The sequence below is a fragment of the Hyperolius riggenbachi genome, chromosome 6, assembly GCF_040937935.1.
Source record: "Hyperolius riggenbachi isolate aHypRig1 chromosome 6, aHypRig1.pri, whole genome shotgun sequence".
Taxonomy (NCBI): Eukaryota; Metazoa; Chordata; class Amphibia; order Anura; family Hyperoliidae; genus Hyperolius; species Hyperolius riggenbachi.
In genome coordinates, this window is record NC_090651.1 from 306,522,283 (window position 1) to 306,546,346 (window position 24,064).

General features: G+C 46.1%; 2 protein-coding genes across 11 annotated transcripts in view; one reads left to right on the forward strand and one right to left on the reverse strand.

Annotated features, from left to right (window-relative positions):
- Positions 1–18,652, reverse strand: part of LOC137522832 (modulator of macroautophagy TMEM150B-like) — a 146,104-nt gene extending 127,452 nt beyond the window's left edge. For 6 of the 9 annotated variants that reach the window (XM_068242956.1, XM_068242955.1, XM_068242950.1 and 3 more), the window contains exon 1: positions 18,575–18,652. The gene's annotated coding sequence lies outside the window, so the exon portion shown is untranslated. The other 3 variants (XM_068242953.1, XM_068242952.1, XM_068242954.1) reach the window with 3 other exon arrangements.
- Positions 18,653–18,705: 53 nt separating this feature from the next.
- LOC137522833 (histone-lysine N-methyltransferase KMT5C-like) overlaps positions 18,706–24,064 on the forward strand; it is a 67,749-nt gene continuing 62,390 nt past the window's right edge. The window contains exon 1 of one of the 2 annotated variants that reach the window (XM_068242960.1): positions 18,706–18,907. The gene's annotated coding sequence lies outside the window, so the exon portion shown is untranslated. The remainder of the gene's footprint in view (positions 18,908–24,064) is intronic. The other variant, XM_068242961.1, reaches the window with a different exon arrangement.

Sequence of the window (24,064 nt, forward strand, 5' to 3'; positions counted from 1 at the left end):
GACATATGAGGTGGTGTACCTGCGCCTTCTTGTTGTTGTTGCAGTAGTGGCTGGGAATCAGTGATTTCACGACCACCACCAAATAACTCCTGCGAAGTGTCAAATGCAGCGGATGTGGTGCTTGTTGTAGCGCTGGTGGCTGCAGGAGATGAGGTGTTCTGTGTTAAATACTCAAGCACCTCCTCACGATTTTGGGAAGTGATGGCAGTGCCTTCTTCTGAGCACTGTATTTTGGGGCAGGTCCGCACGAAATCACAGCAACACCACCTCGCACAGACCTGCCGGTGCCTGGTGGCCTTCCTCTGGGTCTGCCTCTACCTCTTCCTCTACCTGGTTTGTCCATTTTGTCCATCTCGGGGGGATGCTAGCTATATGCAGTGAGGTGGGTTCTCACTCAACACAACAGGTAGTTAGATGCAGTGAGCTGGGTTCACTGAACACAACAGGTTGTAAGATGCAGTGAGCTGGGTTCGCTGAACAGTAAAGGTACTTAAGATGCAGTGAGGTGGGTTCTCCTCAATCAACACAACAGGTAGTTAGATGCAGTGAGGTGGCCAGGTGGGTTCTCACTCAACACAACAGGTAGTTAGATGCAGTGAGCTGGGTTCACTGAACACAACAGGTTGTAAGATGCAGTGAGCTGGGTTCACTGAACAGTAAAGGTACTTAACATGCAGTGAGGTGGGTTCTCACTCAACACAACAGGTAGTTAGATGCAGTGAGCTGGGTTCACTGAACACAACAGGTTGTAAGATGCAGTGAGCTAGGTTCACTGAACAGTAAAGGTACTTAAGCTGCAGTGAGGTGGGTTCTCACTCAACACAACAGGTTGTTAGATGCAGTGAGCTGGGTTCACTAAACACAACAGGTTGTAAGATGCAGTGAGCTGGGTTCACTGAACAGTAAAGGTACTTAAGATGCAGTGAGGTGGGTTCTCACTCAACACAACAGGTAGTTAGATGCAGTGAGCTGGGTTCACTCAACACAACGCTAAGTATATGCAGTGATGAGGTGGGTTAAGTAAACACAACAGGTACTGGGTAGTTAGATGCAGTGAGCTGGGTTCACTGAACAGTAAAAGTACTTAAGATGCAGTGAGGTGGGTTCTCACTCAACACAACAGGTAGTTAGATGCAGTGAGGTGGCCAGGTGGGTTCTCATTCAACACAACAGGTAGTTAGATGCAGTGAGCTGGGTTCACTCAACACAACGTTAGGTATATGCAGTGATGAGGTGGGTTAAGTAAACACAACAGGTACTGGGTAGTTAGATGCAGTGAGCTGGGTTCACTGAACAGTAAAGGTACTTAAGATGCAGTGAGGTGGGTTCTCACTCAACACAACCGGTAGTTAGATGCAGTGAGGTGGCCAGGTGGGTTCTCACCCAACACAACAGGTAGTTAGATGCAGTGAGCTGGGTTCACTCAACACAAAGCTAGGTATAGGCAGTGATGAGGTGGGTTAAGTAAACACAACAGGTACTGGGGTATATGCAGTACTGGGTAGTACAATGTGCAGCTCCCTGTCACACACACAGGTAGTCACTGAATGTGCTGGGCTGCTGGCAGTGGCACACACACTATCAATTAGCAAGGCTGTGCATGCAACAAAAGTGTCAGTTTGACACACAGAGAAAAAAAAAAGTACAGGATGAGCTCTGAAAAGAGCTATTGAGGGGTGCTATAAAAGCAATAACAATCAGCCAGGAGCAAGCTAAGCAGCCAAGAACCTAACTAATCTGTCCCTAGAAGAACAAGTCTGCAGCAGCTCTCCCTAGTCTGTCTAATAGCAGGCAGACGAGTGACTGTAATGGCCGCCGGAGGCTGCCTTATATAAGGGGGGGTGGGGCTCCAGGGCTTAGTGTAGCCTGAATGGCTACAATGTGCCTGCTGACTGTGATGCAGAGGGTCAAAGTTGACCCTCATAGTGCATTATGGGGCTAATCGAACTTCTGCAAAAGTTCGCCTGCTGCAGGCGAACGCGAACCCAAGTTCACCTGGAACCGTTCGCCAGCGAACCTTTCGCTACATCTCTAATCAACAGATTCCTGATGATCTATTCAAGAAAAAGTAGAGATTTTTTGGGGAACGTTCAATCCTGGGTAAAAGTTCCTGTTTAAAGATCACTTTTGGTATATATTGGGCATGTACTTTGTAGTGGGATAATTGTTTTTGTTTTACTATATGATCCCACTAGATTAACCCATGAATGTCAGATTCCACATTGATTTCCTTAGGCTGTGTTTATGAAAAAGCACCCATAATAATAATTAGTTTCTGTCTCTTCCCTTCCTTTCTTTCCTCTATTCTCTCACCTCTCATCCTTTAGCCTTCGGCTCAGACACACCCCTCCCCCTTACTCTGGGCCTCACGGGCAGCTCCTGTATGGTCTTTAGCAGGGGCATCAATAGGCCTTACTAACAATCTCAGTTTGCTCATTGCTGTTCCACCTGCTAAACCTCGAATGTACGTTGTGTCTGAGGGTTAGCATATTATACTACTATACACTGGTGCCCATATGCAATTCACTTTTTCTCCCTAGTTTTCTCCAAGGTCATAATTTTACACTTCTCAATAAAATGTCCTTTAAACCTCCAGCAAGCAAGAAAATACACAAACTAATTTTGATAGTTGTTTTTCTACTACTTTTAGAACTTTTTTCATTTTTGAAATTCTGAAAAGTTATTATAAAGAGAAGATGAAAAATTATCTCCTAGGAGAAAACTCAGGAGAAAAAGTGCATTGCATATGGGCTCAGGTTACAAGGTGCCGATATATCCCAAAGTTAGCAGGGTTTTCTTTGTGTTTATTATTGTTGACAATGTATATGGCCTTGCATTTCTTCTTGCTACAGGCTGCCTGCACTGTCATGCGTCCATCTTTGCCCTTGGGGCTAGAATCCTAATGTTTGACTCTCAAAAGTTTCTGCATGAGATGCAATTATGCTGCTTGATCTCACCTATAGTATGTTTAATGAGGAACTGTAGCAGAAATAACATAATGAATAAAAATGTTTATTGTTTTAAAATGTTAGTGTACAGATTATTTAGTCTTTTTTGCCTGTTGTAAAATCTTTCCTCTCCCTGGTTTACATTCAGTAATGTATTACAGGAGGGGAAATCTTTAGTTCTGTCAGGTGATCTGTACGGAATGTTCGTTACTGAGAGTTCTATGCAAAGAGGGAGATATTGCTTGCCTGGCTGTTGGAAAAGGCGTTATTTCCCACAATGCAACGAGGTTCACAGACAGCAAACTGTCAGGCAGAGAACACACTTGTCTTTCAGTTTTCTGCTCGTGTACGTTTTTTTCCCAGCAGCTAATATAATTGATAGAGAAAACTGACAATATGAGCAGAATTATCATGCAGAATGCCAGTTTTTTTATATGCACGAAAAATGCATTAACCATTTCAGCCCCCGGGTATTTTTCACCTTAGGCATTCAAGGAATTTTCACCTCCCATTCATTCGCCAATAACTTTATTACTAATTATCACAATGAATTGATCCATATCTTGTTTTTTTCCGCCACCAATTAGGCTTTCTTTGGTTGGTACATTTTGCTAAGAATTATTTTTTTCTAAATGCATTTTAACGGGAATATTAACCACTTTGTCCTTTGCTACAGTATATCTACGTCAGCTGTGGCACCCTCCAAGCCACAGCGACGTAGATATACTGACCTGCTTGCAGCCCTGTTGTGCAGGAACAGGTGCGCTTCAGAGCGCACTTCCCAGCACTAACAGCTGCAATACTAATTGGTGAAAGGGAAAATGTTCCCTTGTAGCCAATTAGTGACCCCCCGCGGATGAACGATCACCGCTGTAGCAAACAGCGTGATCATTCATCTCTCCCCCTCCGTGGTCGGATCTGCTATAAAAAATGATAAGAAAGCAGCCTGACTCACCTTATCTCGTTCCAGCGATCAGCCTGCAGCCCGAGCCTCCGATCGCCGCTCTGCACGCAGCCCTGTGATGCTGAATAGCCGGGTCCCGGCTTGATGACGTCATCAAGCCGGGACCCGGTAACCGGCATCACAGGGCTGCGTGCAGAGCGGCGATTGGAGGCTTGGGCTGCAGGCTGATCGCTGGAACGAGATAAGGTGAGTCAGGCTGCTTTCTTATTTTTTATAGCGATCTGGCCACCGAGGGGGCTGCCTGGGGGGGGCATCTGGCTGGGTCTTATGGGGGTGTGTGGACCCCTGGTGGGGGGTGAGGGGTAAAATGTGCAGCTGGGGGGGGGGGGGATAAAGTATGAGGGGCCACATATTTTTTATTTCAAATGTATTTTATACTGGGGGCAGATCTGGCTATAATGGTGGGGGGGCCCTAATCCTGGGTGCACCTGCAAATCCTGAGGGCGCATCTGGCTATAATGGGGGACCACTATTCCTGGGGACACATATGGACACATGAGGGGCAGCAATCCTGGGGATACATCTATCTATCTATACTGGGAGGTGCCAAACACAGAGGACACATTGGGCTATACTGGGGGTGACTGATATTGGGGACACATCTGGCTATAAGGGGGGGTCTGATACTTGGGACACATTTTGCTATCAATACTGGGAGACATAATACTAGTGACATGTTTTTATCTCCTGTGGTACTTTTTATTTTTAAACTGGAATTGATAAAAACTGAGAAAAAATGCTTTTTTTTCATTTCCCCCCTCTTTTTCCCATTAACCACTTCACGACCGCCCCCAGCCGATGGGCGGCGGCAAAGTCCGGGCCCAAACGACCGCAATACGCCCATCGGGCGGCTGCGGGAGTGGCTATGCGGCGATCGCGTCATTCGTGACGCGATCAGCCGCCAGGGACTGGCTCCGCCCACCGCTCGTAGTAACCCGCCGGCCGTTCGGAAGCGCCGGCGGGTTACTAGCACCCGGATCGCCGCTGCACATATGTATAATAGGCTTTGTAATGTATACAAAGCCTATTATACTGGCTGCCTCCTGCCCTGGTGGTCCCAGTGTCCGAGGGACCACCAGGGCAGGCTGCAGCCACCCTAGTCTGCACCCAAGCACACTGATTTCCCCCCCCCTGCCCCCTGATCGCCCACAGCACCCCTCAGACCCCCCCCTGCCCACCCCCCAGACCACTGTTTGCACCCAGTCACCCCCCTAATCACCCATCAATCACTCCCTGTCACTATCTGTCAACGCTATTTTTTTTTTTATCCCCCATGCTGCCCACTGCCCCCTCCTGATCACCCCCCACCCCTCAGATTCTCCCCAGACCCCCCCCCCCCCGTGTACTATATGCATCTATCCCCCCTGATCACCTGTCAATCACCTGTCAATCACCCGTCAATCACCCCCTGTCACTGCCACCCATCAATCAGCCCCTAACCTGCCCCTTGCGGGCAATCTGATCACCCACCCACACCAATAGATCGCCCGCAGATCCGACATCAGATCACCTCCCAAATCCATTGTTTACATCTATTCTCTCCTCTAAACACCCACTAATTACCCATCAATCACCCATCAATTACCCCCTATCACCACCTGTCACTGTTACCCATCAGATTAGACCCTAATCTACCCCTTGCGGGCACCCAATCACCTGCCCACACGCTCAGATTGCCCTCAGACCCCCCCTTATCAATTCGCCAGTGCAATATTTACATCTGTTATTCCCTGTAATAACCCACTGATCACCTGTCAATCACCTATCAATCACCCCCTGTCACTGCCACCCATCAATCACCCCCTGTCACTGCCACCCATCAATCAGCCCCTAACCTGCCCCTTGCGGGCAATCTGATAACCCACCCACACCAATAGATCGCCCGCAGATCCGACATCAGATCACCTCCCAAGTGCAGTGTATACATCTCTTCTCTCCTCTAAACACCCACTAATTACCCATCAATCACCCCCTATCACCACCTGTCACTGTTACCCATCAGATTAGACCCTAATCTGCCCCTTGCGGGCACCCAATCACCCGCCCACACGCTCAGATTGCCCTCAGACCCCCCCCCCCTTATCAATTCGCCAGTGCAATATTTACATCTGTTATTCCCTGTAATAACCCACTGATCACCTGTCAATCACCTATCAATCACCCCCTGTCACTGCCACCCATCAATCACCCCCTGTCACTGCCACCCATCAATCAGCCCCTAACCTGCCCCTTGCGGGCAATCTGATCACCCACCCACACCAATAGATCGCCCGCAGATCCGACATCAGATCACCTCCCAAGTGCAGTGTTTACCTCTCTTCTCTCCTCTAAACACCCACTAATTACCCATCAATCACCCCCTATCACCACCTGTCACTGTTACCCATCAGATTAGACCCTAATCTGCCCCTTGCGGGCACCCAATCACCCGCCCACACGCTCAGATTGCCCTCAGACCCCCCCTTATCAATTCGCCAGTGCAATATTTACATCTGTTATTCCCTGTAATAACCCACTGATCACCTGTCAATCACCTATCAATCACCCCCTGTCACTGCCACCCATCAATCACCCCCTGTCACTGCCACCAATCAATCACCCCCTGTCACTGCCACCCATCAATCAGCCCCTAACCTGCCCCTTGCGGGCAATCTGATCACCCAACCACACCAATAGATCGCCCGCAGATCCGACATCAGATCACCTCCCAAGTGCAATGTTTACATCTCTTCTCTCCTCTAAACACCCACTAATTACCCATCAATCACCCCCTATCACCACCTGTCACGGTTACCCATCAGATTAGACCCTAATCTGCCCCTTGCGGGCACCCAATCACCCGCCCACACCTCAGAACGTCCTCAGACCCCAGCCCTGATCACCTCGCTAGTGCATTGCTTGCATCTATTTCCCCCCTCTAATCACACCTTGAGACACCCATCAATCACCTCCTGTCACCCCCTAGCACACCTACCCATCAGATCAGGCCCTAATTTGCCCTGTGTGGGCTCCTGATCACTCGGCCAAACCCTCAGATCCCCCTCAGACCCCCTTCCGATCACCTCCCCAGTGCATTGATTGCATCTATTTTCCCCTCTAACCGCCCCCTGAGACACCCATCAATCACCTCCTGTCACCCCCCTAGCACTCCTATCCATCAGATCAGGCCCAAAACATCCTGTCATCTAAGAGGCCACCCTGCTTATGAAAGGTTCCACAAAATTTGCCCCCTCATAGACCACCTGTCATCAAAATTTGCAGATGCTTATACCCCTGAACAGTCATTTTGAGAAATTTGGTTTCCAGACTACTCACAGTTTTGGGCCCGTAAAATGCCAGGGCAGTATAGGAACCCCACAAGTGACCCCATTTTAGAAAGAAGACACCCCAAGGTATTCTGTTAGGTGTATGATGAGTTCATAGAAGATTTTATTTTTTGTCAAAAGTTAGCGGAAATTGGATTTTTATTGTTTTTTTCACAAAGTGTCATTTTTCACTAACTTGTGACAAAAAATAAAATCTTCTATGAACTCACCATACCCCTAACGGAATACCTTGGGGTGTCTTCTTTCTAAAATGGGGTCACTTGTGGGGTTCCTATACTGCCCTGGCATTTTAGGGGCCCTAAACCGTGAGGAGTAGTCTAGAAAACAAATGCCTCAAAATGACCTGTGAATAGGACGTTGGGCCCCTTAGCGCACCTAGGCTGCAAAAAAGTGTCACACATGTGGTATCGCCATACTCAGGAGAAGTAGTATAATGTGTTTTGTGGTGTATTTTTACACATACCCATGCTGGGTGGGAGAAATCTCTCTGTAAATGGACAATTGTGTGTAAAAAAAATCAAAAATGTGTCATTTACAGAGATATTTCTCCCACCCAGCATGGTTATATGTAAAAATACACCACAAAACACATTATACTACTTCTTCTGAGTACGGCGATACCACATGTGTGACACTTTTTTGCAGCCTAACTGTGCTAAGGGGCCCAAAGTCCAATGAGTACCTTTAGGATTTCACAGGTCATTTTGAGACATTTGGGTTCAAGACTACTCCTCACGGTTTAGGGCCCCTAAAATGCCAGGGCAGTATAGGAACCCCACAAGTGACCCCATTTTAGAAAGAAGACACCCAAGGTATTCTGTTAGGTGTATGATGAGTTCATAGAAGATTTTATTTTTTGTCACAAGTTAGCGGAAATTGATATGTATTGTTTTTTTTTTCACAAAGTGTCATTTTCCGCTAACTTGTGACAAAAAAAAAAATCTTCTATGAACTCACCATACTCCTAACAGAATACCTTGGGGTGTCTTCTTTCTAAAATGGGGTCACTTGTGGGGTTCCTATACTGCCCTGGCATTTTAGGGGCCCTAAACCGTGAGCAGTAGTCTAGAATCCAAATGCCTCAAAATGACCTGTGAATAGGACGTTAGGCCCCTTAGCGCACCTAGGTTGCAAAAAAGTGTCACACATGTGGTATCGCCGTACTCAGAAGAAGTAGTATATTGTGTTTTGGGGTGTATTTTTACACATACCCATGCTGGGTGGGAGAAATCTCTCTGTAAATGGACAATTGTGTGTAAAAAAAATCAAACAATTGTCATTTACAGAGATATTTCTCCCACCCAGCATGGGTATCTGTAAAAATACACCCCAAAACACATTATACTACTTCTCCTGAGTACGGCGGTACCACATGTGTGGCACTTTTTTGCACCCTAAGTGCGCTAAGAGGCCCAAAGTCCAATGAGTACCTTTAGGATTTCACAGGTCATTTTGCGACATTTGGTTTCAAGACTACTCCTCACGGTTTAGGGCCCCTAAAATGCCAGGGCAGTATAGGAACCCCACAAATGACCCCATTTTAGAAAGAAGACACCCCAAGGTATTCCGTTAGGAGTATGGTGAGTTCATAGAAGATTTTATTTTTTGTCACAAGTTAGCGGAAAATGACACTTTGTGAAAAAAAACAATTAAAATCAATTTCCGCTAACTTGTGACAAAAAAAAAAATCTTCTATGAACTCACCATCCGGAATACCTTGGGGTGTCTTCTTTCTAAAATGGGGTAATTTGTGGGGTTCCTATACTGTCCTGGCATTTTAGGGGCCCTAAACCGTGAGGAGTAGTCTTGAAACGAAATTTCTCAAAATGACCTGTGAAATCCTAAAGGTACTCATTGAACTTTGGGCCCCTTAGCTCAGTTAGGGTGCAAAAAAGTGCCACACATGTGGTATCGCCGTACTCAGGAGAAGTAGTATAATGTGTTTTGGGGTGTATTTTTACACATACCCATGCTGAGTGGGAGAAATATCTCTATAAATAGACAATTGTGTGTAAAAAAAATTAAACAATTGTCATTTACGGAGATATTTCTCCCACCCAGCATGGGTATGTGTAAAAATACACCCCAAAACACATTATACTACTTCTCCTGAGTACAGCAATACCACATGTGTGGCACTTTTTTGCAGCCTAACTGCGCTAAGGGGCCAAAAGTCCAATGAGCATCTTTAGGCTTTACAGGGGTGCTTACAATTAGGCACCCCCCAAAATGCCAGGACAGTGAACACACCCCACAAATGACCCCATTTTGGAAAGTAGACACTTCAAGGTATTCAGAGAGGAGCATAGTGAGTCTGTGGCAGATTTCATTTTTTTTTGTCGCAAGTTAGAAGAAATGGAAACTTTTTTTTTTTCTTTTTTTTGTCAGAAAGTGTCATTTTCCGCTAACTTGTGACAAAAAATAAAATCTTCTATGAACTCACCATGCCTCTCACTGAATACTTTGGGATGTCTTCTTTCCAAAATGGGGTCATTTGGGGGGTATTTGTACTATCCTGGAATTTTAGCCCCTCATGAAACCTGACAGGTGCGCAGAAAAGTCAGAGATGCTTGAAAATGGGAAAATTCACTTTTGGCACCATAGTTTGTAAACGCTATAACTTTTACCCAATCCAATAAATATACACTGAATGGTTTTTTTTTTATCAAAGACATGTAGCAGAATAACTTTCGTGCTCAAATGTATAGGAAATTTTACTTTATTTGAAAAATGTCAGCACAGCAAGTTAAAAAAGTCATTTTTTTGCCAAAATTCATGTCTTTTTTGATGAATATAATAAAAACTAAAACTCGCAGCAGCAATCAAATAGCAGCAAAAGAAAGCTGTATTAGTGACAAGAAAAGGAGGTAAAATTCATTTAGGTGGTAGGTTGTATGACCGAGCAATAAACCGTGAAAGCTGCAGTGGTCTGAATGGAGAAAAAGGCTCTGGTCCTTAAGGGGCGAAAAGACTGTGGTCCTGAAGTGGTTAAAATGCATAGAAAACTTTTTTGGTCTAGGGATAAAATACCCGCCAATGAAAGTCTAGTTTGTCCTGAAAAAAACGATACCTAGATCATTTAGGTGTCATGAGTAAGGATAAAGTTATGGCTGATTAAATAGGGACATAGCTAAAACGTAAAAATTGCTCTGGTCAATAAGGGGAAAACAAGGTCTGGATGCGAAGTGGTTAAGAAAAAAAATTGAAAAAAATTCATTATATCTCAGTTTTCGGCCATTATAGTTTTAAAATAATACCTGCTACCATAATTATAACCTGTGTATTTTATTTGCCTATTTGTCCCAGTTATTACACCATTTAAATTATTTCCCTATCACAATGTATGGCACCAATATTTTATTTGGAAAAAAAGGTGCTTTTTTTTGTTTTGCGTCCATCACTATTTACAAGCATATAATTTAAAAAATGTTCACAATATACCCTCTTCACATGCATGTTTTAAAAAGTTCAGACCCTTAGGTAACTATTTATGTTTATTTATTTATTTTTTTAATTGTAATTTTTTTTCCCATTAAAAATTTTATTTGGGTCATTTTTGGTGTGGGAGGTAAACAGTTAATTTTAAATGTAATAATATGGGTTTATTTTATTAAAAAATGTATGTAGATGTAGTTTTACTATTTGGCCACAAGATGACCACAGTGAGATTTTTTTTTTTTTTGCCCTGGAAGCGAAGTGCTTGCTTTCAGGAGGCATAAGGAGGACAGGAAACATTTTTTTTTTTAGAAAGACCACGGCCTCTGATGAGAAGCCGTCGTCTTTTCTGCAAGGTACTTAGATCAATGAAAGGGAACTATGTTCCCATTCATTGATCTCCGGGCTACCAGGGGGGGGGGCAGCACGCAGGAGCGCGCAGAAGCACAGCAGCAGCTGCCTGGGCGTGACAATCACATCCAGGTGGCTTAAATGGTTAATTGTGAACGAGCCCATTGATTAACATGAGTTCTCAGTTTTTCTGTGCAGAAAATGTGCACGAAAACAGTCAAGTGTGTTCTCTGCCTCAGGAAAATAGTCATGACATCACACTGTGGGAGGGGTTTCACCACGACATCAGCCACACAGACCCCTCTGATGATCTATTCAAGAAAAAGTAAAGATTTCTCGTGGAAAAGGGGGTATCAGCCACTGATTGGATTGAAGTTCCAATCAATTTTAGCACCTGTTGCATTTGTTGTGCACCTGAGCTCCTATATGAAAGTATAGGAGCGCAGGAAAAGCGCATGGGAATTGAGTTGCTAGGCAATTATTGTTTTTTCATGTCTATCATTGGAAATCACAAACGCACCGCAATCACGCAGTACACCCGACAAATCAGATGAAAATCACTGTGGAATTGTTGTAGTGGAAAATGGGAAAAACGCGATCGAATCACATCTCTCAATGGAAAACAGCCTTAACACTATTCCAATGCTTGTTTCCGACGAGTGAGTCAGAGACTGCTGACGCCAGAAACATCACCAGATCGAAAAACTAAAAACTAAGCTGAAACAAACACAATGTCCATGTATATAGTTAGTGAAAGCATGAAATTGTTTCCATGGCCATAATCATAATCTCATCGCCATAGTTACAGGGAACTCATTATGCAGATTTTCTTTGTTCAAGTACATGGGTGACCAGGGTGAGGAATTGTGTTCAACCCCTGGGGCAAAGATGTAAAAGCAGCATTGTAGTAATAATAATAAAAATACTCATGATAAACTGAATGTAGATTTTCATTTTAAGTGATGTTCCAAACAGTTCCAGTTTGACATAGAGTTCATTACCCACATGAACCAGCTATCCTCTTTGTCCAAATGTGAACCTCAGCCTGCTCAAATAAATGTCCTTTTCCCTTAAAGTGAAGCTGAACCGAGTAAAATGATTTAAAATAAACACATGATGTAGCTGCAAATGAATATACTTACCTCTACATCAGTTCCTCTCAGAAGCTCACCATTTTCCTAACAACACTTCCTTCCAATTCTGACAAGATCTTGTAAAATAAGACTTGTCTCTCAGGAAGCTGAAAGCATTAACTGACAGCAACTATATCAGTTGCTGTCAGGTATAACTGAAAGGACAACTGATGTGCAAGGTAATGTCCATTTTTCCCTACAGCTCACATGACATTACTGGTTCACTGCTGAGTGCTGACCTGGAAGCTGTTATGGGGTAATGAACATTTTCAAAATAGAGGACAGAAAATTCCATTAATCACAGTCGACAAACAGGACGCAGTAAAGGAGTAAGAGATGGATAAACAAACTACACGGGAGGTAAGTATGATGTGTGTATGTTTATTTTCACTTTTATTTTTCAGTTCAGGTTTACTTTAAGAAGACCCCATGTCCAAATCCTGGGAAATAAAGGAAATCCTATACAAGCTGCTGCCTTATAATTTCTCCATGTCTGGGTTCAGTGTTATTTTTCTGTTCTCTGAAGTTGTTTTGGGGGTTATTATGTGTCTGAACTGAGACTTCAGCATTAGTCAGAAACAGTGCCCATCCCTTCTCTCTTTACAAGCTGCTGTTATTGGTCAACTCTTGTTATTATTCTTATTATTACGCATTTATAAAGTGTCTTCATACACCATACTGCTGTGCTAAGTACAATGTAGACAACAATGGAGAACAATGCATTTACAGTACGCTGTACAAAATACAGTATATAAGCAGGAAGTTTAGAATACAATAGGCTACTGCTAATACGCTTTATAAATAATACACAGTAATATCCAATAAGCCTCCCCAATGAAATTTAGATTTATATGTATATCCGAACATATAGATTTATATATATATATATCCGAACATTTGTATATCGCTTTTCTCCTGTTAGGCTCAAAGCGCTGAAGAGCTGCAGCCACTAAGGGCACACTCAAGAGGCCACCCTGCCGTGTTAGGGAGTCTTTCCTTGGACTCCTTACTGAATAGGTACTGACTACAGCCAGGATTCAAACTCTGGTCTCTCATGTCAAAGGCAGTGGCCTTAACCAGTACACTATCCAGCTAATGCATACTATCCAGCCACTGCATACTATCCAGCCGCTGTATATGTACATGCAGTTAAAGGGATACTGTAGGGGGGTCGGGGGAAAATGAGTTGAACTTACCCGGGGCTTCTAATGGTCCCCCGCAGACATCCTGTGCCTGCGCAGCCACTCACTGATGCTCCGGCCCCACCTCCGGTTCACGTCTGGAATTTCAGACTTTAAAGTCTGAAAACCACTGCGCCTGCGTTGCCTTGTCCTCACTCCCACTGATGGCACCAGGAGCGTACTGCGTAGTCCCAGTATGGTCTGTGCCTGCGCCGTGCGCTCCTGGTGACATCAGGGGAAGCGAGGACACGGCAACGCAGGCGCAGTGGTTTTTAGACTTTAAAGTCTGAAATTCCAGAAGTGAACCAGAGGCGGGGCCGGAGCATCGGTGAGTGGCTGCGTGGGCACAGGATGTCTGTGGGGGACCATTATAAGCCCTGGGTAACTTCAACTCATTTTCCCCCGACCCCCCTACAGTATCCCTTTAAGTAATACAGGTGAACGCCATTATGGGCTTGATTCACAAAGCGGTGCAAAGTGTTTGCACGCCTGTGAAAAGCCCTTTATCACGCCTAAACTCAGTTTAGGCGTGATAAGAAGAAACTCGCGCGATCTCCCGCGCGCAAAGTTTTGCGCGCGTAGCGCACCGCGCTGCGCGCGCAGTGTACAATGCTTCGCGCGCAGCGTCCATTGAGCTCTATGGGACTTTGCGCGCGGAGCACGGTGCAAAACTTTGCGCGCGGGAGCTTCGCGCGAAGAGCAGCACAAATCGGTGATAACTCAGCTTTGCACGGCTTATCACGCCTAAAGTCTTTTAGGCGTGATAACTGAGTTATCACCGCTTTGTGAATCAGGGCCTATGAGTTAATAAATGAATGTAATGTAATTTACTGCTATAGTGGCGCTCAGACAGTACTTTGGGCGCCGTCAAAAGATGGAGCCAAAATTACTTCAAAAAAACTGCATAATTCAGCTGCCAGCAAAAGCTGGCTGCAGTCTTGCGTTTTACCCCTGAGTCTATAGCGGCCTGGAGGGGGAATAGTAATTAACTCCGCCGGAAATTTTGCAGGAGCAGGGTGAGCCGTCTTCAGCTTTGCCCTTCACCCAAATTTCCTGGTGCCTCAAAGTGAACCTAAACCGTTCAAAAGAAAAACAGTTTCACTTACCTGGGGCTTCTACCAGCCCCCTGCAGCCGTCCTATCCCGTGCTGGTAATCAACGCTTCTCCGTTTCCCCGCCATGACTTAGTTTCATTTTCTGCCGACAGTCCACAGGCCACTACGCCTGCATGGTCCTGGCCCCGCGCATCTTTGTTCGCATTACCGTGGGCAAGAGTGCCCTGCACGGGCGCAGTAAGAGAAGACCACATACTGTGCCTGCACAAAATGCTCTTGCGGGCGGGAACACAAACGAAGATGCGCGCAGTCAGGGCTGTGCAGGGGTAGTGGCCTGCGGACTGCCAGTATACAGAAAATGAAACTAAGCCGTGTCGGGGGAACGGAGGATCGTTTGGTAACGGCGCAAGCACAGGGCGGCTGCAGGGGGTTGGTGGAAGCCCCAGGTAAGTGAAAATATTTTTCATTGTGACGGTTTATGTTCACTTTAATTACATGCATGTGAAGAAGGAATGTCATTCACAGGGCTGAAAAATTACCAATGCAGCCTAAGCTGATGACTTGGGCCTGGTGTGTACTGCAATGGAGACTATGCACCTTATAACATGATTTCAAAGCCTGGTCAATTTTATAGGCAGTGAGTCCAAGATGTCAGTTGACTGACTGACACACTTGCACACTATTTTGGCAGTTGGAATAAGCAAATGCCATTCAGTGAGGCAGCATTCACACCTATCTATGCGAATTCTTCATGTGGTTTACCGCATGCACAAATCTGTGTTTTGCGAATCGCACATCACACACAAGAAGTAGAGCTGATGTGTGATTTTAAAACAGAGCTAAATCCCAAAGTGCACAAACAGAAAGGAAAGTGTGATGTCATTGAAATACATTAGATGTACGACAAGCGAAACACACATTCGCACAACATTCGACACAACGCTCGCACATTCTTTTAAGTCAAATCTTTGCTACCTACTGTAACAGCGACATGTGTGTGTGTGTGTGGGGGGGGGGGGAGGGATTCTCTGCCTACATGGTCACCGATCTCAACTGATCATTTCAAACGCATCAGTTTTTCAGCAGTATGAAAAAGGAGTCATTGTATTGTATACTTCACTGTCACACAGTCACACCACACGTCGAACTTGCAGTTGTTAGGCAGTGTTGCAATGGTCTCACAATGCAAAGTGCACAATGTTAAAGGACCTTTAGGGCTAGGATCCACTAGAGCACTTTTGTGAGTGTTTTTGGACCACTGACAATCTCTCTGCCACTGAAAGCAAATGGTGGTGAACACACTAGAGAAATTGCGATTAGCGCCAATTGCTAATGCAGGACATGCAGCGTTTTGTGAGCGTTTGCACAAAACGCTAGCAATTGCACTTTGCAGTGGTCCCAGTCCTTAGGGCAGTGGTCGGGAACCTATGGCTCGGGATCCAGATGTGGCTCTTTTGATGGCTGCATCTGGCTCACATACAAGTCAGTAGGGGTTGATTCACTAAGCTACACTGCTCAAGCAGTGCAGCTTAGTGTGACAGCTCAAGTAACATTTTCAAAGTAGGCAAGCTACTGCTGTAGCATGCACTGCTAACTTACTCGAACTACCCAAAAACGAACGGCTGCTCAAATTGTCCCACTCTGGACCCTGTCAGGTCCAGTGTCTTTGTAGGACAAGATCCCCACACTTTGATTGGCCCAATAGGCTGCCAGTCACTTGACAGGCAGCCTATTGGGCCAAAGCACGGTGATGTCGTCCTACAAAGTGAATCAACCCCCAAGCCAACTAGCTAATTGAACAAGCTGTTAGGGCTGGTGCACACCTAGCGGCTTTTCCAGCACTTCTGCAGCCGCTTGCGGCTGCGGATTCGCTTGGTCAATGTATCTCAATGGGGTGGGTCACACCAGAGCGGGAGGAGTTTTGCAGAAACGCATACTCCCGGGGTGAGGCATTTTTTGGATTGTGGATGCGTTTCTGCCTCAATGTTAAGTATAGGAAAACGCAAACCGCTCTGAAAAATGGCAGTTCAGAGCGGTTTTGCCGGCGTTTTTGTTACAGAAGCTGTTCAGTAACAGCTTTGCTGTAACAATATCTGAAATATACTACACCAAAAACGCTTCACAAAACCGCAAAATGCTAGCTGAAACGCTACAGAAAAATGAGAAAAAGCGTTTCAAAATGTGCTAGCATTTTGCGGATCTGCTAGCGCAGAGGTCCCCAACCTGGGGGCCGCGGCTCCCTGGTGGTCCGTGGGCAAATTTCTGGGGGGCCGCGGAGGTTCTGGCCTTTCTCCCTCTCCCCCCCGCGGCCGCCGCTCCTGTTAGCTTATGAGCGGGCGGCCGCTTCCTCCCTTATATTCCCCAATCCCATAGCGGCTGGCCCCTCTCCTCTTTGCAGCATTTATTACAGCAGCGCTTTCTGTGCGGCTGCTGTAAGGAGAGAAGGAGGCGGGGCAGCGGTTTCCATGGTAACGGCGATCGCCGCTACAGGAAGCCGCTGCCTTGCTTCCTTCTCTTCCTTACAGCAGCCGCGCGGGAAGCGCTGCTGTATTACGAGATGCTGCAACCAAGAACAGGAGCGCCTGGGGGAATATAAGGAAGAAAGCGACCGCCCGCTCATAAGGTAACAGGAGCAGCGGCCGCGCGGGGGGGGGGGGGGGATGAGGGGAGAGGGCACCTCTCCTACCTACACTGGGGCAGTTTTACTGGGGTAACTACTGGCTACACTGGGCTAACTGTACTAGCTATACTGGGGGTAACTATACTTACTGTACTACTTGCTATACTGGGCTATCGGTACTAGCTACACTGGGCTAACTGTGCTTGCTATAGTGGGCTAACTGTATTTGCTATACTGGGCTAACTGTATTTGCTATACTGGGCTAACTGTACTTGCTATACTGGGCTAACTGTACTTGCTATACTGGGCTAACTGTACTTGCTATACTGGGCTAACTGTACTTGCTATACTGGGGTAACTGTATTTGCTATACTGGGCTAACTGTACTTGCTATACTGGGCTAACTGTACTTGCTATACTGGGGTAACTGTACTTGCTATACTGGGGTAACTGTACTTGCTATACTGGGGTAACTGTACTTGCTATACTGGGCTAACTGTATTTGCTGTACTGGGCTAACTGTACTTGCTATACTGGGGTAACTGTACTTGCTATACTGGGCTAACTGTACTTGCTATACAGGGGTAACTGTACTTGCTATACTGGGCTAACTGTACTTGCTACACTGGGCTAACTATACTTGCTATACTGGGCTAACTGTACTAGCTATACTGTGGTAACTATACTTGCTATACTGTGGTAACTATACTTGCTATACTGGGCTAACTGCCGCCGCCACTAGCCACGCCCCTCCACCCCCCCCCCCCCCCCCGGCGGGGCCCCAGAGAAAATTTTGGTCGGTATAGTGGGCCCCATGCTCAAAAAGGTTGGGGACCCCTGTGCTAGCGGGTTTTGGTGTGCACCGGGCCTAAGTCAGTATTTCTCCCGTCTGGCTCTCGGAGAAATTGCTGATGTTGCTGAAACCCAATAGAAGCTGAAGATGTGTCTGACACTTCCGCTGCCCAACAGATTCAACTGTATACATGTCACCATGGCAAAAGGGATGTGAGCCCTACTGTCCCAGTTTGAAACATATTTTATGGCTCTCAGAATTACATTTTAAAATATGTGGCTTTTATGGCTCGCTCAGACAAAAAGATTCCTGTCCCTGCCTTATGCTGGGAATACACAGTACGTTTTTGAGCCATTTAGATGGCTCGATTAATTTCAGACATGTCCGATCTCCCACCCGATCGATTCCGCACTCGATTTCGCATAGGGAACAATGGGAAAAGATAAGAAAAACGAATGGAAGAGAATCGGGCGCGAAATCGAGTGAGGATCAGCCGGCAGAACCGAGCCGCAAAAACGCACAGTGTATTCCCAGCATTAGGGGCTAAAAGAGACCAAAAAGCCCTAAAAATGTTTTGGGAGTGGTGCATCATGGGAAACCACACTTACTCACTGAACTATTGCAAATAACTTCTGTTTTAAGAAAGCAAAATTATATTATTATATATTCCATATATTTTGGTCCCCCTCACATAGGGATATTTCCACAGTACAGAATTTCTAGGAGATCCCTGCTGCAGCTAGCACTAGTCCCCAAGACAGACAGTTACCGAGGCAACAGGCGGTGCTAGCATCCGCCGCATGGCAGACAGCTGGAGCGGACGCGACTTCGTTACGTCACTCGTGGCGGAAGGCGGAGCCTCCCCAGATCACAGAGCGACGCATGCGCTGACCAACAGGAGGCGCAGCACTATCCTGACAGGCTGCGATTTTAGCCTACAGCGTCAGAACGTCGCGGAGCTCTACGCCAATAGGAAGGGGGGGCTGGGAAATCTAGGCGGGACGCGCTAATAGAGAACGAGAAGAGGCGGAGGCAGCGGAGGAGGGCGGAAGCGGGACGAGGAATTGCGTGTGGAGGACTCTGGACTGAGCTCTGAGGTTCGGTAAGGAAGGCGCTTGCGTTCAACGCGGTGTAAACGCGGCCGGGGCAGCTCAGGGTAAACCCGCCTCGCAGAGGATTCTGGGAGCGGAAACGTGAGCTGCCGGGCAGAGGAGGGAAGGCGGCTTCCTGGCAGCTGCAGGGCAGAGCGAGGCATTGTGCTGCTCGTAGTGCTATATGCTCAGCCTTGCAGCCTGTTGCCTTGTGCGTGTGTGATGTGGCATCGCTTCCCTGCTTCCGTCCACCATAGGATAGGGCATGCTGGGACTTGTAGTTCTGTAGACAGTGGTATAACTACAAATCATGGGGGCCCCCAGCAAAACTTTGATGCCCCCCTCCTTCCTCAATGTTTACACCCTTTCTCGTCCCTCTCATGGTGACCCTAGCAACCTGGGACCCCATCTTACAAGGGGCATAAAACGAGTAACCACAATGATCATCACACCTATAACAAGTGTCGCCGCAAAACATTGATCTGGAGCATGGGCCCTTGTATTGAAGGGTGGGGAGATTAGTAGCTGGGCTCCTCACATCTTTAGGCCCCCCCTGCAGGGGCTGCTCCCCCATAGGGACCTTCCTGTCCATAGAGATGTCTTGTGCTGGCTTCCGCTGTTAATGCTGCCTAGTTTCTAATATAAACTGTCTGTGGAATCCAGCTAGCTATTTTCTTTCTTTTATGCTAGTTTTCCGTGTGTTTGTGTGGATTCCTTCTGGTGTTCTGATCTTCAACCACATTTCAAAAATGCACATCGTATCCCCAAATTGGGCTCTATTCACAAAACTTCTCATAAATGACTTATTTATCACCTAATTGATAAAATAACCTTTCAGCACATTTACTAGAAAAGTAATCACTTAAAGTAAGTTGTTCCAGATTAACATAATTTCAATATTACTTTTCTAACCTTAATTATATTATATTTTTGCACTTTGGGAGCTTAAAAATCTAATATAGATAAGGTGAAAACTGAGGAAAACAGGTGAAAAAGCTTTGTGAGTAATGCCCATTGTCCATAGCTTGTGGTAGGAACATTTGATTAGAATTCCACTGAGGGACAGTAGGGGGATATTATGCATTTATACAGGGCTGTCATTTTACTGATCACCTTGCAGAGCCCACTTAATATTCATGTCACTAAGTGTCCTTGGGTGGAGCTCACAATCTAATATTCCTACCGTCACACAGGAGAGAATTGATTTATAGATGCATAGTACTGTAGTACTCTTCTTGCAATGCAGCACCAGCGTACCAGGTGAAATCCTAGCTATATGTGTGGTGTACATGCTCTGTGTTTTCACAGGTTTCCACTAAACACTCCAGTTTCATCCACCTACTCATAAGTTAATTGGATGCCTAGGCCAGAGATGTAGATAAATTAGACTACAACAGTGGTAGGGCTAAGACCGTCGACTCCTCTGAGAGACAGTAATGTGACTGTATTCTAAGTGCTGTGCAAGCAAATTGTGCTATAAAAAACCCATGGCAGAGCCACTTTCTCTTCTGTAAACTAGGGGCAATATGGGGTTAATATGCATTGGGTTTATGTAGTTTTTTATTTTTTTATTAAATGGCAATGTTTGGATTTATGGACATCTGAAGTGACAGGGATATAAAGCCTGCCATCTTTATTTCTCTTTAAACAATGGAAATTCCCTGGCTGTCTTGCTGATCCACAGCATTTTAAGCTACCCAAACATTTAGCAACTTGGCAGCCTTTGACCATCCTATTCAGTAATGATCAAATTGGATGAAAATTGGTGCTGCCAATTCCATGCCTGATCAACATTGCAACCAATTTTGGGACAAGCATGTCAGTTGGACATGCGGCAAGATGTCGGGTGCACGTTGGTAATTGCGAGCGATGAAACGCCCAACGCTTTCCCACTAATGTTCAATGTGCCCAATGCCCTATACATTACCTGCCCATGTCTCCCGCTGCCTCTGGTCCCTGTCCTTCCTCTATATACGCGCCTCACGTGGCTGCCGGCATACACATGGGCATGTGTGGGATATCGCACACGCTCCCGAGTTACTCCAACTACCACATGGGGCGTGTATGGACAAAGGATAGAGCCCAGAGCCAGCGGCAGACATGGACAGATAATGTATACGGCACATTGGGGGGGGGGGGGGGCAGTGTCGGGCAGGCGGTGCAGTGTCAGGCCGATTCAGGATAATTTTCAGCATGAAATTGATCGGGAATCGGCCTGCAGTGTATGGGCAGGCAACAGAGCTCTCTTCGACCTTAGACAGATCTGTCTCTTGGTCGATCCACCCGTACATCGTCTGATGTATGGGCCTCTTTAATTATCAAATTAGTTGGTCGATTGGGCTGCCAAATTGCTAGATGTATGGCCACCTTAAGACTTAGCTATAGCCCCTAAACATGCATGCAGATTAGCTGCATGCTTGTTTCCAGGAGGCGATTCAGACACTACTGCAGCCCAAAAAAATCAACGCTGCCAGGAAATTGGCATTGTTTAAAAAGAAATTAATATGGCAGCATCAATATACCTGTTTAGGTTCCTCTTAAGGCCCCTTTTACACTTAAAGGGGAACTGAAGTAAGAGGTATACGGAGGATGCCATATTTATTTCCTTTTAATCAATACCAGTTGTCTGGCAACCCTGCTGGTCTATAATAAACGAAAGACCAGGTCTTTCGTTTATTATTGATTTATTAGTTTATATGAGGCGAGTGGGTCCCCATATTTGACTAGTTTGCAGCGGGTGAAATAGAAACGCACATAGAGCACCTACATAAGCGCCCTCCATTTTTTATACAACCTGCTCGTCTATTTCTCTGCAGTAGTACCTGAATAGCACCAGAAACACGCATGCAGCTAGTCTTGTCAGATCTGACTTTAAAGGGAAGGTTCAGGGAGGGCTGTAAAAAAAAAAAAAAAAAATCAATATCCACTTACCTGGGGCTTCCTCCAGCCCGTGGCAGGCAGGAGGTGCCCTCGCCGCCGCTCCCGGTGGCCGACCTGGCCAGGCCGGCTGCCAGGTCGGGCTCTTCTGCGCTCCAAGGCCTGGCACTTCTGCGTCCCACGCGGGCGCGCTGACGTCATCGGACGTCCGCCGGGCTGTACTGCGCAGGCGCAGTAGTTCTGCGCCTGCGCAGTACAGCCCGGCGGACGTCCGATGACGTCAGCGCACCCGCGTGGGACGCAGAAGTGCCAGTCCTTGGAGCGCAGAAGAGCCCGACCTGGCAGCCGGCCAGGTCGGGTCGGCCACCGGGAGCCTGCACAGTGGCGGCGAGGGCACCTCCTGCCTGCCACGGGCTGGAGGAAGCCCCAGGTAAGTGGATATTGATTTTTATTTTTTTTACAGCCCTCCCCGAACCTTCCTTTTAAAGTCTGAAACACCTGATCTGCTGCATGCTTGTTCAGGGGCTATGGCTAATAGTATTAGAGGCAGAGGATCAGCAGGGCTGCCAGGCGACTGGTATTGATTAAAAGGAAATAAATATGGCAGCCTCCGTATACCTTTTACTTCAGTTCCCCTTTAAGGCCCATACACACGTGGCACGCGCATGTCTGAGCGACAGTTGCCCCGTGTGTGACGCCTACGCCACGAACTGTCGCCGGATAGTGAAGTTGTCGCTCCCTGGTCTCTCGGCTGCATGCAACAGGGGACAGTTGTGCCCTGTGTGTATGTAGCTTTACTGTCTGTGACCTAAAACACTGCAACTCGATGCAGTGAAAGTGCTCCGGGCGCTGCAGAAGCAATGCACAAGCTGCAATGCGTTACCCTGCAACTTTTGGAATTTGTGTGTATTGTTTTTCCTCTTGGAACACCCCATGGCTACGATCACTAACTATGGCACCTCCTTGTCCCCATGTGGGTGTCAAAACGCTACACAAAATCAAACGATGGGAAGCACCGCCGGAAGTTGCCACTAGCTTTTCTGCTCGATTGCAGAACCGTGTTTGAGTGAGATGCCAATCGCCCATCTGAACCAGCCCATATTTATACTACCTAACCAGTCAGTGGGATGCAAACACTACTAGGTTGTCACACTAGGCGGTGCGTGAAAGTTTGCGTTTTGCTGCATATGCGTTTTTTTTGTCATAATAAAGTGTGTTTTGCACATATGAATTGCAAGTGCATTTTTGAGTATTTGTACGCATCTCTGATCTGCGGGTTATGCAAAAGAATATTGGAATGTAGCCAGTATAAAACACATTTTTACACAAACACGCATGAATGCAATAAAAGCTGTAGCTCTGCGTCACCATTGACATACATTAAGTGCGTTTTGGAAAAAAGTTGCAGCAAGTTCTTCAAAAGCGCACATTGCAGAACGCAAACAAATGCTTTTTTTCATGTGGCCCATTGACTTGCATTACGCATGTTCATGCTAGCGTTTGTGCCTAGTGTGTTCCTACCCTCATACAGGAAGAGCCTCATATGATCAGATGTATTCAAGGACCTGTTTTGAAGGCCAATGTTTTTAATAGTGAACGATACATTGGTAGTGCTAAACTAAATTGAAAAGGCACAGTTTAATTATGCTGAAAGCTAGGTGTCCATTAGTCAGGCTGTCAGGTTTATAACACATAAGCCGACTCAGTGTCTCCCATCTGAGAGCGGGAAATTCAGCTGACACACAGACGAGACAGAGCAGGTGAATTACACAACAGCTTATGTATTATACAGGATCAGGCAGCCTGTTAGAGTAGTTAATATGGGTGGCTTAGTGGTTAGTACCATACATTTGCATCACTGAGGTCCTTATTTCCTATCAGGGTTATATTTGCATAGTGCTTTTATGTGGAACGTCTCCCAAAAATCACATTGGTATGATGATTTCCCAGGCTTGTTGTATGGTGAGATGAACACAATAGGACAAAACTGGTCTGATAGGCTTTATTCCTATATATAGTTTGTAAGCTCCTTCTGGTGACAGTGACTGCTTGAAACCATCTATGTGCTGAGTAATGCACTACTTATTTTCTTGGTGTTCAGTATTTTATTATCCAGACCAGAAAGTCAACTCAAAAGGGAACGTACGCTGGAGAATGTCAAAGTAATTGTAGTAAAGATCAGTGTGTTAAATATTGTTTACCAAATAGCAATACTTCTGTGAGAACTGGTCAGCAGGGTTGAGAATCTTCTTTTCTCTTTGAAGTGAGAAAGAAATAGTGGCTGTCACATT